This window comes from Ranitomeya imitator, chromosome 2, assembly GCF_032444005.1.
Source record: "Ranitomeya imitator isolate aRanImi1 chromosome 2, aRanImi1.pri, whole genome shotgun sequence".
NCBI lineage: Eukaryota > Metazoa > Chordata > Amphibia > Anura > Dendrobatidae > Ranitomeya > Ranitomeya imitator.
Genome location: NC_091283.1, coordinates 486569748 through 486585580, shown reverse-complemented (window position 1 = coordinate 486585580; position 15833 = coordinate 486569748). Strand labels below are relative to the sequence as shown.

The following is a 15833-nucleotide window of genomic DNA, read 5'->3' as shown; positions in this document are numbered from 1 at the left end:
GTAGGTTTTAGTTTCTATCTCTAGGGCTAGCTAGCTCTGAGGCTGTGACGAGGCGCCTAGGGAGCGTCAGGAGCGCTCCACGGCTATTTTTAGTGTGTGCGATAGGATTAGGGCTTGCGGTCAGCAGAGCTCCCACATCCCAGAGCTCGTCCTGTATGAGTTTAACTATCAGGTCGGGTGCTCCTAACCACCAGGTCATAACAGCCGGCGCTCACCAGTCAGTGCGAGAAGCTGAAGGCGAGGGACATGACCAGACACCGGGAATGTAAGTATGTAGTGTTTGTTTTTTTACATTTACAACGGTAACCAGGGTAAACATCGGGCTACTAAGCGCGGCCCTGCGCTTAGTAACCTGATGTTTACCCTGGTTACCAGTGATGACATCGCTGAATCGGCGTCACACACGCCGATTCAGCGATGTCAGCGGGAGATCCAGCGACGAAATAAAGTGCTGGACTTTCCCCAGCGACCAACGATCTCCCAGCAGGGGCCTGATCGTTGGTCGCTGTCACACATAACGATTTAGTTAACGATATCGTTGCTACATTACAAAAAGCAACGATATCGTTAACGATATCGTTATGTGTGACGGTATCCTTATTGGTTTGCAAAAACGTAGCTGTCTGGGTAATTAAGATACAATCTGGTTTCTTCACATTCCTCCCCATCTTAATTAACCAGACATGATAGGCTTCCGATCATCCAGTTTCCTTAGAGCATATTCCATATGCTCCTTACGAAAAAACAAACTCCATACGTAATTGAAGAGTAACAACTGGTATCCATTGGGTCCACGCATGGCTTCCTCCACATTTCGTAGCTCCTGCATTAAATTCTTTTCAATCCGTTGAAGCTGGAACATCTCTTGTAGTTTCCATTTCTTGTTGAGATCATATAGCCACTCTGGTCCTCTTCCCAAGGCTGATTTGGTGGGGTTGGATGTAGTGGCATCCGAAATCTGCTGTGCATGCCTCATCAATGGTCTGCTGGGTCTTTCTGTATACCTCCCTTGTTGTGGAGCCCTGGATGGTGTGTGAGAACACCAGTCCCCTGCAGCTCCCCCAGTTCCACCGGGCTGAGTAGTGTCCCACTGCTGCCACCAGTATTACGGAGAAGCGGGGTCAGTGTGTGCTCTTGTCCGCTGGCTCGGTTGTCTTTAGCAAGACTGCATGGACCACGGCTCATACCACTGAACGCCCGCTCTATCTCCCAGTGGGCAATACACTACACAGACAACACAGGGTTAAGGTAAAACAGTGCGGCAATACTTTATTGAACCACAGCACACAATAGCAAGCAGAGCATTCCCAACATGCCTGGAATTGTATGGGTACATGGGCGCATATAAAATATCACTGCGTCTCCACGTATTTCTAGTATGACACGATGTCAGAGCTCCCAGGGTCGCTACTCCATCTGTGGATGAACGCACAGAGAAGGGGTAACGACAAGCATAGGGAGATGACCAAGAACTGCCCATAGAGTCCATACAAGGTCCAAAGCCAGTTGACATGATATCAGAGCTCCCAGGGTCGCTACTCCATCTGTGGATGAACGCACAGAGAAGGGGCAGCGACAAGCATAGGGAGATGACCAAGAACTGTCCATAGAGTCCATACAAGGTTCAGAGCCAGTTGACATGATGTCAGAGCTCCCAGGGTCGCTACTCCATCTGTGGATGAACGCTGTTGTGAATTCTGTGGCAGAGCTCCCTCCTGTGGTCACAAGTGGTACTTCGGCTGATTCTCTCTGTGAGCTTCCGTTGGTGGAGGAAAGTGGTACTGCGGCTTCTGAGTTTCCTTCCTCAGATGATGTGGTGAAGTCGTTAGGTGCTGCTCTATTTAACTCCACCTGGTGCTTTGATCCTGGCCTCCAGTCAATGTTCTAGTATTGGACCTGTTTCCTCCTGGATCGTTCCTGTGGCCTGCTGCTCTGCATAGCTAAGTTCTGCTTTGCTATTTTGTTTGCTGTTTTTTCTGTCCAGCTTGTCTATTTGTTTTTTCCTGCTTGCTGGAAGCTCTGGGACGCAGAGGGTGTACCTCCGTGCCGTTAGTTCGGTACGGAGGGTCTTTTTGCCCCCTTTGCGTGGTTTTTGTAGGGTTTTGTGTTGACCGCAAAGTTACCTTTCCTATCCTCGCTCTGTTCAGAAAGTCGGGCCTCACTTTGCTAAATCTTTTTCATCTCTACGTTTGTCTTTTCATCTTAACTCACAGTCATTATATGTGGGGGCTGCCTTTTCCTTTGGGGTATTTCTCTGAGGCAACGTAGGCTTATTTTCTATCTTCAGGCTAGCTAGTTTCTCAGGCTGTGCCGAGTTGCATAGGGAGCGTTAGGCGCAATCCACGGCTGCCTCTAGTGTTGTTGGAGAGGATTAGGGATTGCGGTCAGCAGAGTTCCCACGTCTCAGAGCTTGTTCTATGTTTTTGGGTTATTGTCAGGTCACTGTATGTGCTCTGACCTCTATGTCCATTGTGGTACTGAATTATCTTATCATAACAGAACGCACAGAGAAGGGGTAACGACAAGCATAGGGAGATGACCAAGAACTGTCCATAGAGTCCATACAAGATCCAAAGCCAGTTGACACGAGTCACCACCTGTCTTATCGGACCATCTCCATGGAACCAGGCGACCAGCGGGTCCCAACCCGGTCTTTCTCCAAACATATCCATGGTGCAGAGATGGTCACTGGATCAGATCTGTGTCCTTCCAACCGGAGCCGAAAACCCCTAGGTTGTATCATATAGAATCCTAGACCAGTGTCCCTCGTGATGGTGACATGATGAATTGGCTGCAGTCCGTTCTTCTGTCTGTAGTGAGGTTTGCAGAATGTCAGGCTGGTAGCTCTGTATTACTTCAGACCCCCCAGGATGTGATCTCCCAGTCTTTTTATACCCAAGGCATGTAAGCTATTTTTAGAATTACCCAGTGTCCTTTAGGGTACCGTCACACAGTGGCATTTTGATCGCTACGACGGCACGATTTGTGACGTTCCAGCGATCTCGCTGTGTCGGACACGCTCCTGCGATCAGGGACCCCGCTGAGAATCGTACGTCGTAGCAGATCGTTTGAAACTTTCTTTTGTCGTCTAGTGTCCCGCTGTGGCGGCATGATCGCATGGTGTAACAAAGGTGTGCACGATATTGTATACGATGTGCGCATAGTAACCAACGGCTTCTACATCGCACATACGTCATGAAATTATCGCTCCAGCGTCGTACATTGCAAAGTGTGACAGCAGTCTACGACGCTGGAGCGATATTGTTACGATGCTGGAGCGTCACGGATCGTGCCGTCGTAGCGATCAAAATGCCACTGTGTGACGGTACCCTTAAGGTACCGTCACACTAGACGATATCGATAGCGATCCGTGACGTTGCAGCGTCCTGGCTAGCGATATCGTCCAGTGTGACAGGCAGCAACGATCAGGCCCCTGCTGTGCTGTCGCTGGTCGGGGAAGAAAGTCCAGAACTTTGTTTCGTCGCTGGACTCCCCGCAGACATCGCTGAATCGGTGTGTGTGACACCGATTCAGCGATGTCTTTGCTGGTAACCAGGGTAAACATCGGGTAACTAAGCGCAGGGCCACGCTTAGTAACCCGATGTTTACCCTGGTTACCATCGTTAAAGTAAAAAAAACAAACGCTACATACTTACCTACCGCTGTCTGTCCCCTGCGCTGTGCTTCTCTGCTCTGGCTGTGAGCACAGCGGCCGGAAAGCAGAGCGGTGACGTCACCGCTCTGCTTTCCGGCTGCCCGGCGCTCACAGCCAGAGCAGAGAAGCAAAGCGCCGGGGACAGACAGCGGTAGGTAAGTATGTAGCGTTTGTTTTTTTTACTTTAACGATGGTAACCAGGGTAAACATCGGGTTACTAAGTGCGGCCCTGCGCTTAGTTACCCGATGTTTACCCTGGTTACCGGGGACCTCGGGATCGTTGGTCGCTGGAGAGCTGTCTGTGTGACAGCTCTCCAGCGACCAAACAGCGACGCTGCAGCGATCCGGATCGTTGTCGGTATCGCTGCAGCGTCGCTTAGTGTGACGGTACCTTTAGTTCAACATCAAGATATGGCAAACAATGGTGATGAGATTACCTAGTACTACTTGACCACTCAATCTATTTGCACAGTCTTTACTTCTATGCTTTAGAAGTCACCAAGCTAGTTACTGTATGTTAAATGGTATCAGTTTGCAAGTCTGTCTTCTTGAACCACCAGACATAAACACTTAAATGCACAAGCCAATATACAAATGAAAAGTCGGTTCTTATTGGTTTGCAAAAAACGTAGCTGTCTGGGTAATTAAGATACAATCTGGTTTCTTCACACATAGCAATATTGCCCACTGTCCTGCAGTGTTCGGCGATGGGAGCATCCCCCCTTAGGTAGCAATCCCCCGTGAGAACTCGCCGCCGTACCTCAGCGGTAAGCTCGGCCGATGGTGGTGCTGTCAGTGTGGCGAGGTGAGCGGGAGGCGTGGTTAGATGGTGACGTCACCTGTCCGAATGTAATGGACATGTGTAGGGGCCAATCCCGACGCGTTTCGAGGGGAACGTCCCTCTTCCTTGATGTGTTGCCTGGTTTGTCTCACCCCTTGCTCTTAGGTCTACCCTGGCTCCGGATGCATGAACCAGTCTTAAATAGGAAGACAGGAGAGGTTCTGCGCTGGGGAGACTCCTGCTCAGACCGGTGTATCATCCCTGTTCAGCCTGTTCCACCTCCAGTCCACCCTACTGCCCTGCCGGATCTACCTTCCTCTTACTAGGCTTTTGCTGATATCTTTGGGAAAAAGGAAGCAGAGAGACTACCTCTGCACAGGTCGTATAACTGTCCGATTGATCTGCTCCCTGGAACGTCTCCTCCTCGAGGGAGACTCTATCTTCTTTCTCAAGCAGAGACCCATTCCATGTCTGATTACATCCAGGAGAACCTGGCCAGAGGATTTATCAGAAAGTAATCTTTGTCGGCAGGGGCAGGAATCTTCTTCGTGAAGAAAAAATATGGATCTCTACGGCCCTGTATTGATTACAGGGGGCTGAACCAGATCACGGAAAAGAACAGGTACCCGTTACCGCTGTTTTCAGAGCTGTTTGATCGTCTCAGAGGGGCCAAGATTTTCACTAAACTGGATCTCAGAGGGGCATACAACCTGATTCGTATACGTAAAGGAGACAAGTGGAAAACAACTTTTAACATCCGGGATGGACACTACGAATACCTGGTAATGCCGTTTTGCCTACGTAATGCACCCATAGTTTTCCAGGAATTCGTAAATGACATTTTCAGAGATCTGCACTCTTCTTGTGTTGTTTACTTGGACGATATCATGATCTTCTCTGCAGACTTAGGCTGTGTGCACACGTTGCATTTTTTTCACGTTTTTCCCGATAAAAACGCTATAAAACCGCAAAAAAAATGCATACAATAAGCATCCCATCATTTAGAATGAATTCCGCATGTTTTGTGCACATGATGCGTTTTTTTCCGCGAAAAAAAAACGCATCGCGGTAAAAACCGCAGCATGTTCATTAATTTTGCGGGTTTTTGCGGATTTCCCACTACAAAATGCATTGGGAAATGTCTGGAAAAAAAACTGCGGTAAAACCGCGGCAAAAACCGCATGCAGATTTCTTGCGGATTTCTTGCAGAAAATGTCCGTTTTTTTCTCAGGAATTTTCTGCAAGAAATCCTGAACGTGTGCACATAGCCTTAGACTCACACCGGAGGCAAGTATGTCAAGTTTTACAAAGACTTAGGGAGAACAGACTTTATGCCAAATTTGAAAAGTGCCTCTCTGAACAATCCTCTTTGCCTTTCCTCGGTTATAAAGTTTAGTCCACAGGGTTGAAGATGGATCCGGAGAAGGTGTTAGCGTCCTTAAGTGGCCTTGTCCATCTGGGCTGAAAGCCATAAAACGGTTCTGGGGATTCGCCAACTACTAACGTCTATTCACTCCACACTTCTCTACCCAAGTGGCACCCATCTTGGCTTTGACTCGGAAAGGCGCAAACGCCAAGGATTGGAATCCCAAGTCAGAGGAAACCTTTGTTTCTCTAAGGCTTCTTTCACACTAGCGTCGGAATCTCCCCGTCGCAATGCGTCGGGGAGAGATTCCGACGCTAGCGTTTAGCGCATTGCACAATGGAGGCAGCGGATGCATTTCTCCGGCGCATCCGCTGCCCCATTGTAAGGTGCGGGGAGGTGGGGGCGGAGTTCCGGCCGCGCATGCGCGGTCGGAAAAAGCGGTCCGTCAGGAGCAAAAAACGTTACATGTAGCGTTTTTTGATCCCGACGGTCCGCAGAAGCACGACGCATCCGCTCGACGGATGCGACGTGTGGCAATCCGTCGCAAATGCGCCGTCAATACAAGTCTATGGGGAAAAAACGCATCCTGCAAGCACTTTTGCAGGACGCATTTTTTCTGCAAAACGATGCATTGTGACGGATTGCAGAAAACGCTAGTGTGAAAGTAGCCTAAAACAGGCTTCCTCTTACGCACCTGTTCTCCATCGACCGGACTCAGATAAGCAAATATAGCTTGAGGTTGACACTTCCTCCATAGGTGCTGGAGGGGTTCTCACCCAGAAGTCATCTACCGGGCGTGTGGTCACCTGTGTTTTTTTCTCAAAGGTTTTTTCCACTTCTGAAAGGAACTATTCCGAGGGAGATCGAGAATTATTGGCAATCAAGTTGGCTCTGCTCAACATCTCCTCGAGGGAGCAGTCCATCAGGTTGTCATCTTCACTGATCATAAAAACCTTGCTTATCTCCAAACCACTCAGAGGCTGAATCCCTGTCAGGCCCGCTGGGCCTTGATTTTTGCCCGATTTAATTTTGTCCTCCATTTTCGTCCAGCTGACAAGAATGATAAAGTTGATACACTCTCTAGAGCGTTCCTGCATCCTGATTCTGAGGAAGAACCGCAGCACATCATCGAGCCATCCAGGTTGGTGCCCATAGCCTCAGTTAATCTTGCTCGGCTTCCCCCGGGAAAAACTCTCGTGCCCACTTCGGACAGGAGTCGTGTCCTCCGGTGGGCCACTCTTCCAAATTGGCAGGCCACACTGGTCAGAAAAAGACTGTGCAACTCATCTCCCATTACCACTGGTGGCCCACCATGGGCAAAGATATCCTGGAATATGTCGCAGCCTGTCCTTCGTGTGCCCGCAACAAGACTGCTAAACTTCTGCCCTCCGGGCAGCTATTACCTCTTTCTATTCCTTCAGCTCCCTGGCAGCACATCGCAATGGACTTCATTACGGATCTTTCCATCTCTTCCATTTTCTGGGTAGTGGTGGATCGCTTCTCGAAGATGGCCCACTTCATTCCATTACCCGGTCTTCCGTCTGCTCCTGAGTTCACTGACCATTTCATACAGCACGTCTTCCGTCTTCATGGGTTTCCTCTCCAAATTGTGTCCGACAAGGGCGTCCAGTTCACCTCTAAGTTTTGGAGAGCGGTTTGTAAATTAGTGAAAGCGGAAATGGAATTTTCTTTTCTTTTGCATACCACCGTCAATTCACTGGACAAGTAGAGAGGATCAATCAAATCTTGACCGGATTCCTGCGTCACTTCGTCAATGCGCATCATGATGACTGGGTCAAGTTTCTGCCTTGAGCGGAATTCTCGTATAACAATCAAGTAAGTGAATCCCCAGGAAGATCTCCCTTTCAGATTGTGTTTGGACTCCAACCCAGGATCCCTCTTCCCATCTTTGGGTCTTCAGGCATTCCTGCAGCTGACACATTTACAGTGGAATTCTCGAAAGTGTTGAGCGACACTAAGGTCGCTTTGGAGAAGGCCTCATAACGTATGAAGAGGCATGCCGACAAGAGACGCCTGGATGCTCCAATCTTTCGGCCCGGAGATAAGGTGTGGCTCTCCTCCAAGTACATCCATCTGAAGGCGCCCTCCTACAAACTGGGTCCCCGCTTCATTGGTCCTTTTGAAGTCTTGAAACAGATCAACGCAGTCTCGTACAAATTGAAATTGCCTGCTTCTTTACATGTGCCTAACTCTTTCCATGTACAACGAGGTCAACCATCAGCACTCAGACAAAGGATGCACGCTCCAAAATCCAAGGATCCAATCGGACAAAAACGTATATGAAGAAGAAAGAGCAGCATCCATACCAGGTGATGTCAATCCAAAAAAGTTCTTTATTCCGCCATGATAAAAGTACTTTTATCATGGCGGAATAAAGAACTTTTTTGGATTGACATCACCTGGTATGGATGCTGCTCTTTCTTCTTCATATAACTCTTTCCATGTGTCCCTCCCAGGGCCGGCGTCAGCACCCGACGCCCCCAGGCAAGTGCCGGGGCCCTGAGCCCACATGCTCCCGGCCCGGACACTTGCGATACTTACCTCTCCCGGTTCCAGCGCTGCAGCGTCTTCCATCCTCTGACTGTGACGTTCAGGTCAGAGGGCGCGATGACGTCACCAGTGCGCGCCCTCTGACTGAGCAGTCGCAGCACAGAGAGCAGGAAGACGCCGCTGCTGAGGAGTCCAGAGCCGAGCAGCGTCAAACAACGAGAGGTGAGTATTTCTTTTTTTTTTTTTTTAAATATTTGGAACAATATATGGGGCTAATTCTATATGGAGTGTCTTATGGGGCCAATAATATAGGGAGCATCTTATGAAGCCAATTCTATAGGGAGCATTATATGGGGCCAATTGAATATGGGGCATCTTATGGGGCCAATTCAATATGGAGCAGTATATGGGGCCAATAATATATGAAGCATCTTATGGGACTAATTATATATGGAGCATTTTATATGGCCAATTATATATGGAGCATTATATGGGGCCCATTATACATGGAGCATCTTATGGGGCCAATTATTTTTGGAGCATTATATGGGACCCATTCTGTAAGGAGTATTATATGGGGTCCATTCTGTATGGAGCATCATATGGGGCCCATTCTGTATGGAGCAATATATGGGACTCAGTATACTGTACGGGGCCGATCATATACTGTATGGAGCATTATATGAGGCCCATTGTATATGGAGCAATAGATGGGGCCCATCATATACTGTATGGAGAATTATATGTGGCTCACTATACTGTATGGAGCATTATATGGGGTCAATTCCGTATGGAGCAATATATGAAGCTCATTCTGTATGGAGCACTCTGTGGTGCCCATTATACTGTATGAAGCATTATATGAGGCTCATTATTCTGTATGGAGCATAATATTGGGCTCATTATTCTGTTTGGAGCAATATATGGGGCTCATTATTCTGTATAGAGGACTATGCGGTGCCAATTATACTGTATGGAGCACTGTATGGGGCCATTATACTGTATGCAATATATGGGGCTTATTATTCTGTATAGAGGACTATACTGTCCGGTTTCTGAGCTAATGTAGAATGCACAATAGATATCACTCATGTAATGTAAGTAGTAAGTGAAATCTTTGGCATTGTACTATACCTATATTTCTCTGCCGTATCCATGCATTATGAATTGTGGTATGTGTTAAAGGGGCCCACGGGACTCTTTCGCCCAGGGTCCATGAAAACCTGGAGCCGGCCCTGGTCCCTCCTCAAACCAGTAGTTTTGAGGTCCTTCATTAAGGACCCAGGTTCCACATCTGATCCCGTCAGTGAGGAAGATGTCTTTGAGGTAGAAAGTATCTTGGCCACTAAGAAAGTAAGGAGTAAGACCTATTATTTGATGGATTGGACGTGCTTTGGTCTCGAGGAGAGGTCATGGGAGCCTAAAAATAATATTCAGGCCCCTCTCCTACTGGAAATATTCTATGCAGGCCTGAAAAAGATGGGGCGTAAAGAGGGGGATACTCTTACACCCGGTCCCGGACCTTTGCGGGGTAATGGCAGGACTCCCTCTGTGCTGGCCCTGCGCCATCCTGCTGCAGCCCGCTTCCTTTCTTCCCCCTGCTTCCTGCCGCACGGCCAGCAGGTCCTCAGATAGAGTGTTTAGGTTGTGCGCGCTCTCCCGGACTCTTAAAGACACAGCGCGCATTTTTCAAAAAGTACTTCTGACCAATGGCGTGTTAGTAAGTACTATTTCTAGCCCCTCCGCCATAGGCAGGGTGGCAGAGCAACAAGTGTCCTCTGTTGCTAGCTTCCGGTTTCGGCTAACGTGTGCTTTAGCTTCTGAAGTGTTCTGCCACTGCTCCGCTTACACTGTTTGTCTCCGCAGACTATCAGCTACCTTTCACCCAGCTATCCTGGACGACGACCGTTCTGTGTACGCCAGTTCCGTCACGTCCCGCCATTCAGCCATCCGTACCTCTGGATAATGCCAGTACCAACTTTGTCAGCTCCACGACATCTGTTAACCCTGGTTGTCAGTCTGTCCTGCTGGGACAGCTGCCACATATCTGGGGTCTAACTGAAGGTAGCACCCCTGCCCCCCGGCATTCCATTCTGACGCTGTACAAATGGTTTTGCCAAGGGTGCCTGGGGCTCAGTAGTCACGCCCGCTTTGGAGCCCCCCGGACCGAGGTCCCGAGGTTCCAACGAATGTAAACTTCACTACCTGTGCCTCCGCTTCTATTCGTTTCACCAGGCAAATTGGGATGCACCTTTCCAGGACACCTTTCGTATGCCTTTCTCTGGCCGTCTCACTAAACTGGCTTTCCTCTTCTCCTGCCCAGTGCCTTACCCACAGTGTCCTAAGACAGCAGCCAAGAACCTGGTCGTGCGACATTCTCTGAGTTCCCTGGATTCTATACAGCTGCCTTTTCGGCGAAGTATGGGTGGATGTGGTTGTGCTTCTTGCAAAAGCCACAGCCTCTGGTTTCTTAGCTGAACTTGAAGTATTCCACTAAGTTGGGGCTGGTCCCCTAGCTCTGACCTAGTCCCTCCACGTCTGGATACGGGCCTCATGGATGTCTTCTGCATTTCCCGTGCCCCTAGGACTCCTTCTGGGAGCTTCCTTCAATCTCTCCCTCTCATTTCTCTCTTCAGGCTGTCAGGAGCTGCAGACCTGTGCGTCTGCTCAGCTCCACTTCTCTCACAATCTCTTCTCAGACTCCCTCTGACAGGGAGCCTCTTTCTGCACGTCTTACTCCATTCAGCTCCTCTCACAATCTGCCTAACTTTCCCTCCTAATTAGTTCTTCCACTAACTACTCACTCCACCAACACCCTCTACCTAGTTACCCTCTCCAGACTGGGATGAGGCCATCCTCTCTAAGTGTACACCCAGATGCCCTGACTGAACTGGTGTGTGTTGGATGTGTTAGAGTCCGGGGTAGTGCTCCCTCCTTACCTGAGAGTGGGATACCACACTTCTGGGTGAGGTGCATTAACTCTGTGGCGCCTGGACCCCAGGGTCGCCACGTATGTACACCAAAATTGTATCAATAAAAACGTCAACTTGGCACGCAAAAAATAAGTCCTCACCCAGCCCCAAAATCACGAAAAATGGAAACACTGTAGGTCTTGGAAAATGGCGATTTTTTTTTTGTAACAAGTTTTAAATTTTTTTTTCACCATTTAAAAAAAAGAACCTATACATGTTTGGTGTGAACTCATAATGACCTGCAGAATCATCATGTTAGGTCCCTTTTAGCATGTAGTGAAAAAAACAACTGTGGAATTGCACTTTTTTGCAATTTGACAGCACAGAGTTTTCCAGTATACGACATGTTAAAACCAATGGTGTTGTTCAGAAGTACAACTTGTCCCACAAAAAAAAACAAGCCCTCACATGGCCATATTGACAAACATAAAAAAGTTATGGCTCAGGGAAATAGGGTAGAAAAAAACGAAAACGCAAAAAACGAAAATGACCCGGGCATTAATGGGTTAACAAGATAACATCTTTCTAAGGCTGGGATGTATTTCTATGCAGCTGAGTGCCGGGTATTGATGCGAGAGACTCCTGGGAGTTTCTCGCACTGCACAGGCAAGTGTGACCCCGGCCTAAAATTTACGTGCATCTTATAGGCTGCAGTCAGTATGATCAGCAACACTAGATATCCATGTCAGTAGGATTGTGCTGAGTAACCTACAGAAACTGTCAGGTTGGTGTTATACTGATTAAAATGATACCTTGGTTGATGAAATTCATCCTGTGGCTGTTTAATCCTTTTTTGTTCTCAGTTAACGAGATTCTAGTGCTCTGGGGGTCTTTATGTGGCGCTCTCCTTACATATGCATATGTATGGCTTATGACAGGTCACTGATCCCTCAATGTTCCCTCAGTGACCTGCTCCCTATTTTATATATTGTATATCTTATTGTTTGGAAAAAATTCCATTCATAATGCAGGCATCAGCGCCAGCACGTGCGCTGTAGTATGACTGGATCTGTAATATCCATATATCCATTTTATTTAATGACAAATTTGCTGAGAAAAAAAAAAAATTTTCCTCAAAATGGCGCCGGTCGCACCTGCACAGTAGCGTAATATAGAACATGACAGAAACTACTGCATAGGCACCGCGAGAGCCATTTTGCTAGAGGAAAAAAAATTGTTTTGAAAGATGGTGCCAGCTGCACCTGTGCAATAGCGTCTATCGGTGTTCCGATAAATGCTACTGCGCAGGCTATACCCATCGCATCCAATATACAGTAGGAGCCTCCAATATACAGTATGAGCAGCCACATAGCCTCCAATATATTGACTCCTATATACAGTGTGAACCTGCACAGACTCCTATATACAGAGCCCCCATATAGCCTCGCTTTATACAGCGCGAACCCTCACATAGCCTCGCTATACATAGCGCGAGCCCCCAAGTAACCTCTCTATGTTCAGCGCGAACCCCCACATAGCCTCCCTGTATACTGTGCGAGCCACACATAACCTCCCTATATACTGTGCAAGCCCTCACATAGCCTCGCTGTATACAGTGCAAGCCCCACTATAGCTCCCATATATACTGTGTGATGTAGCGATGTCCTTGCTGTGCAGTGAATAGGCAGTGACCCATATAAAGTTCAAATAAAGTCTTGTTTATTTCACAGCATACTCACAAACCGGAAAAGAAAGCAAACAAGTCCTTCGGTATGCAGCCGGGAAGAAAACAACAGTTCACAACCGTTGCCGTGAACGTACTACACCACTGTGTACACTGGGGTGTCAGGCTTTTCAGGCTCTGCCTGGCCCGTGTTGCTCCACACGGAAGGAGCTCCTCATAAGCCTCCTGCTAGGTCTGACTCCCAGACCAGACTGACACACCCAAACTCTCTTGCAGGGTTTTTTTTTTCTTTCCTCCAGATTCTATGGCCATGGGCCATGGGCCCCACTACCTTCCTGCAGTCCGTTTCAAAATAAAAGCCCATACCGGGTTTTCCTGAATATTTTCTGGGACAAATAACTTGACCCAGTTCACACTCACTTTTATTCTTCCCTGTGTCTCACAGGCAACCTGCTGTGAGCACAGGGCACTCCAGCGGATCTAATATGCTTCTAAGCACATCTTGGGGGATACATAGCGACCCTCGCATATGACACCGGTCACTGCCTCACAACTGTGAAAGCCCCCACATAGCCTCCATATATACTGAGCAAGCCCCCTATAGCCTCTCGGTATACAGCGCAAGCCCTCAGTCTCCCTATGTACAGCATGAGCCCCCACATAGCTTCCCTATATACTGTGCAAGCCCCCACATAGCCTCCCGCTACTCAGCATAAGCCCTATAAAATCTCCTATATAATCAATGAAACCCACATAGCCTCCATATATACAGCATGAGCCCCACATAGCCTCTGATATACAGCATGTTCCCCATATACGCTCTGATATACAGCATGTGCCCCACATAACCTCACTATATACAATGTGAGCCCCCTCCAATATTCAGTTTGAGTCCCACACTTAGCCTCCATACATACAGTGTGAGCCCCACATAGACTCCTACATACATTCAAATATCTCATACACATGAAACAAAACGAACACATACTCACGTCCCTCCTGTTCCCCTGGCTCACTGCTCCTGTGCACCGAGTCTCAGCAGCGTGATGAAATTACATTTTCATGCCTGCTGTCTCACATACTGATTGGTGAAAGATGAAACTGGTGACCCTGTCCTCACCAATGTACACTATTCACCGCTGCCTGCCTTCAGAGAATGCAGATAGTGGTGCCAGCGGGCGGCTGCGGATGGGCGAGTGAGGGCATGGTGCGGCCCGTGGACCACTGTTTCAGTCCTTTGGCTGTCTCAGTCCACAGGCCGGACTGGAACAGCCAGAGGGCCTGATGTGGCCCTTGGGTTGATATTTACCCAGGTCTAGAGTAGAGCATTCATAAGTACTGTGCTCCTATTGCTGAGAAATCTAAGTGGCTACATAGGTAAAGCTTACATGAGCATCCACATGAGGGTTAATAGAAAGAACATTTGCTGCTCAGGATGAAAATAAATAAAACTGTCACATGTAGATAACAAGTTGATTTACTCCCAGGCAGAAGCATACCATGCATTTCCACATTTGCCTCTGTCTGTGCACCATATAGGATACATATACTGTATGTGATGCCCTCCTCATTCGCCCACATTTATGTGTGGCCATGGAGGGCACAAAAATTCAGTGTATCACACAACTGCTTAATATAAAATCTACAATAGGCATCCTTTATACTGTGGAACTTAGAATAACGCTACTTCACACTAGCGTCGGAATCTGCCCGTCGCAATGCGTCAGGCCGAGATTCCGACGCTAGCGTTTGATGCGCCGCACAACGGGTGCAGCGGATGCATTTCTCCGGCGCATCCGCTGCCCCATTGTGAAGGGCGGGGAGGTGGGGGCGGAGTTCCGGACGCGCATGCGTGGTCGGAAAAAGCGGTCCGTCGGCAGCAAAAAAACATTACATTTAACGTTTTTTGCTCCCGGCGGTCCGCCACAACACGGCGCAATCGTCGCACGACGGTTGCTACGTGTGGCAATGCGTCGCTAATGTTAATCTATGGGGCAAAAACGCATCCTGCAAACAACTTTGCAGGATGCGTTTTTTGCCATAAACGACGCACTGCGACGTATTGCAAAAAACGCCAGTGTGAAAGTAGCCTAACTTCTACTAAAGTGTACAGTGTAGAACTGGCTAAATTGTGTTTAACCCATTAATCCCATATGACGTACTATCCCGTCAAGGTGACCTTAATTCCCAGTGACGGGATAGTACGTCATATGCGATTGGCCGCGCTCACGGGGGGAGCACGGCCGAGTGTCAGCTGACATCCAGCACTATGTGCCAGGAGCTGTCAGACTTCCCCTGGCACATTAACCCCCGGAACACTGCGATCAAACATGATCGCAGCGTTCCGGCGGTACAGGGAAGCATCGCGCAGGGAGGGGGCTCCCTGCGGGCTTTCCTGAGACCCTCGGTACAAGGCGATGTGCTCACCTTGTACCAAGCATCTCCTCCCTGCAGGCACCGGATCCAAAACGGCCGCGGGGCTACATCCGAGTCCTGCAGTGAGATGGCTTACCAGCGCCTGCTCAGAGCAAGCGCTGGTAAGCCTGCAGCCCTGCATGTCAGATCGCTGATCTGACACAGTGCTCTGCAAAGTGTCAGATCAGCGATCTGACCCTATAACATGATGCCCCCCCGTGGCAATGTTATAAAGTAAAAAAAAAAAAATATTCACGTGTAAAAAAAAAAAAAAAAAAAAGCCAGCAAGATGACTGCCATCCAGCCGAATACCAGCCAGCAAGAGGCCTGCCAGCCAGAGGACTACCAGCCAGCTAGAAGCCTGCCAGCCAGCATCCTGCCAGCCAGCGTGACTCCTGCCAGTGTTTTTATATTTTTGTGTGTGTGTGTGTCCAGCCGTGGGAGTTTAGTTTTTTAATTACTGTCATGTATTTCCAACAAAGCAGTATGGCATGTGTGCGGCGTGTGTA

General features: G+C 48.5%; 1 long non-coding RNA gene across 1 annotated transcript in view; it reads left to right on the top strand.

The window, feature by feature from the left end:
- LOC138667509 (uncharacterized) overlaps positions 1-13148 on the top strand; it is a 147755-nt gene extending 134607 nt beyond the window's left edge. Inside the window, exon 5 of the long non-coding RNA XR_011318798.1 lies at positions 12956-13148. This is a non-coding gene — a long non-coding RNA (uncharacterized lncRNA). The remainder of the gene's footprint in view (positions 1-12955) is intronic.
- The last annotated feature ends 2685 nt before the right edge of the window (positions 13149-15833 follow it).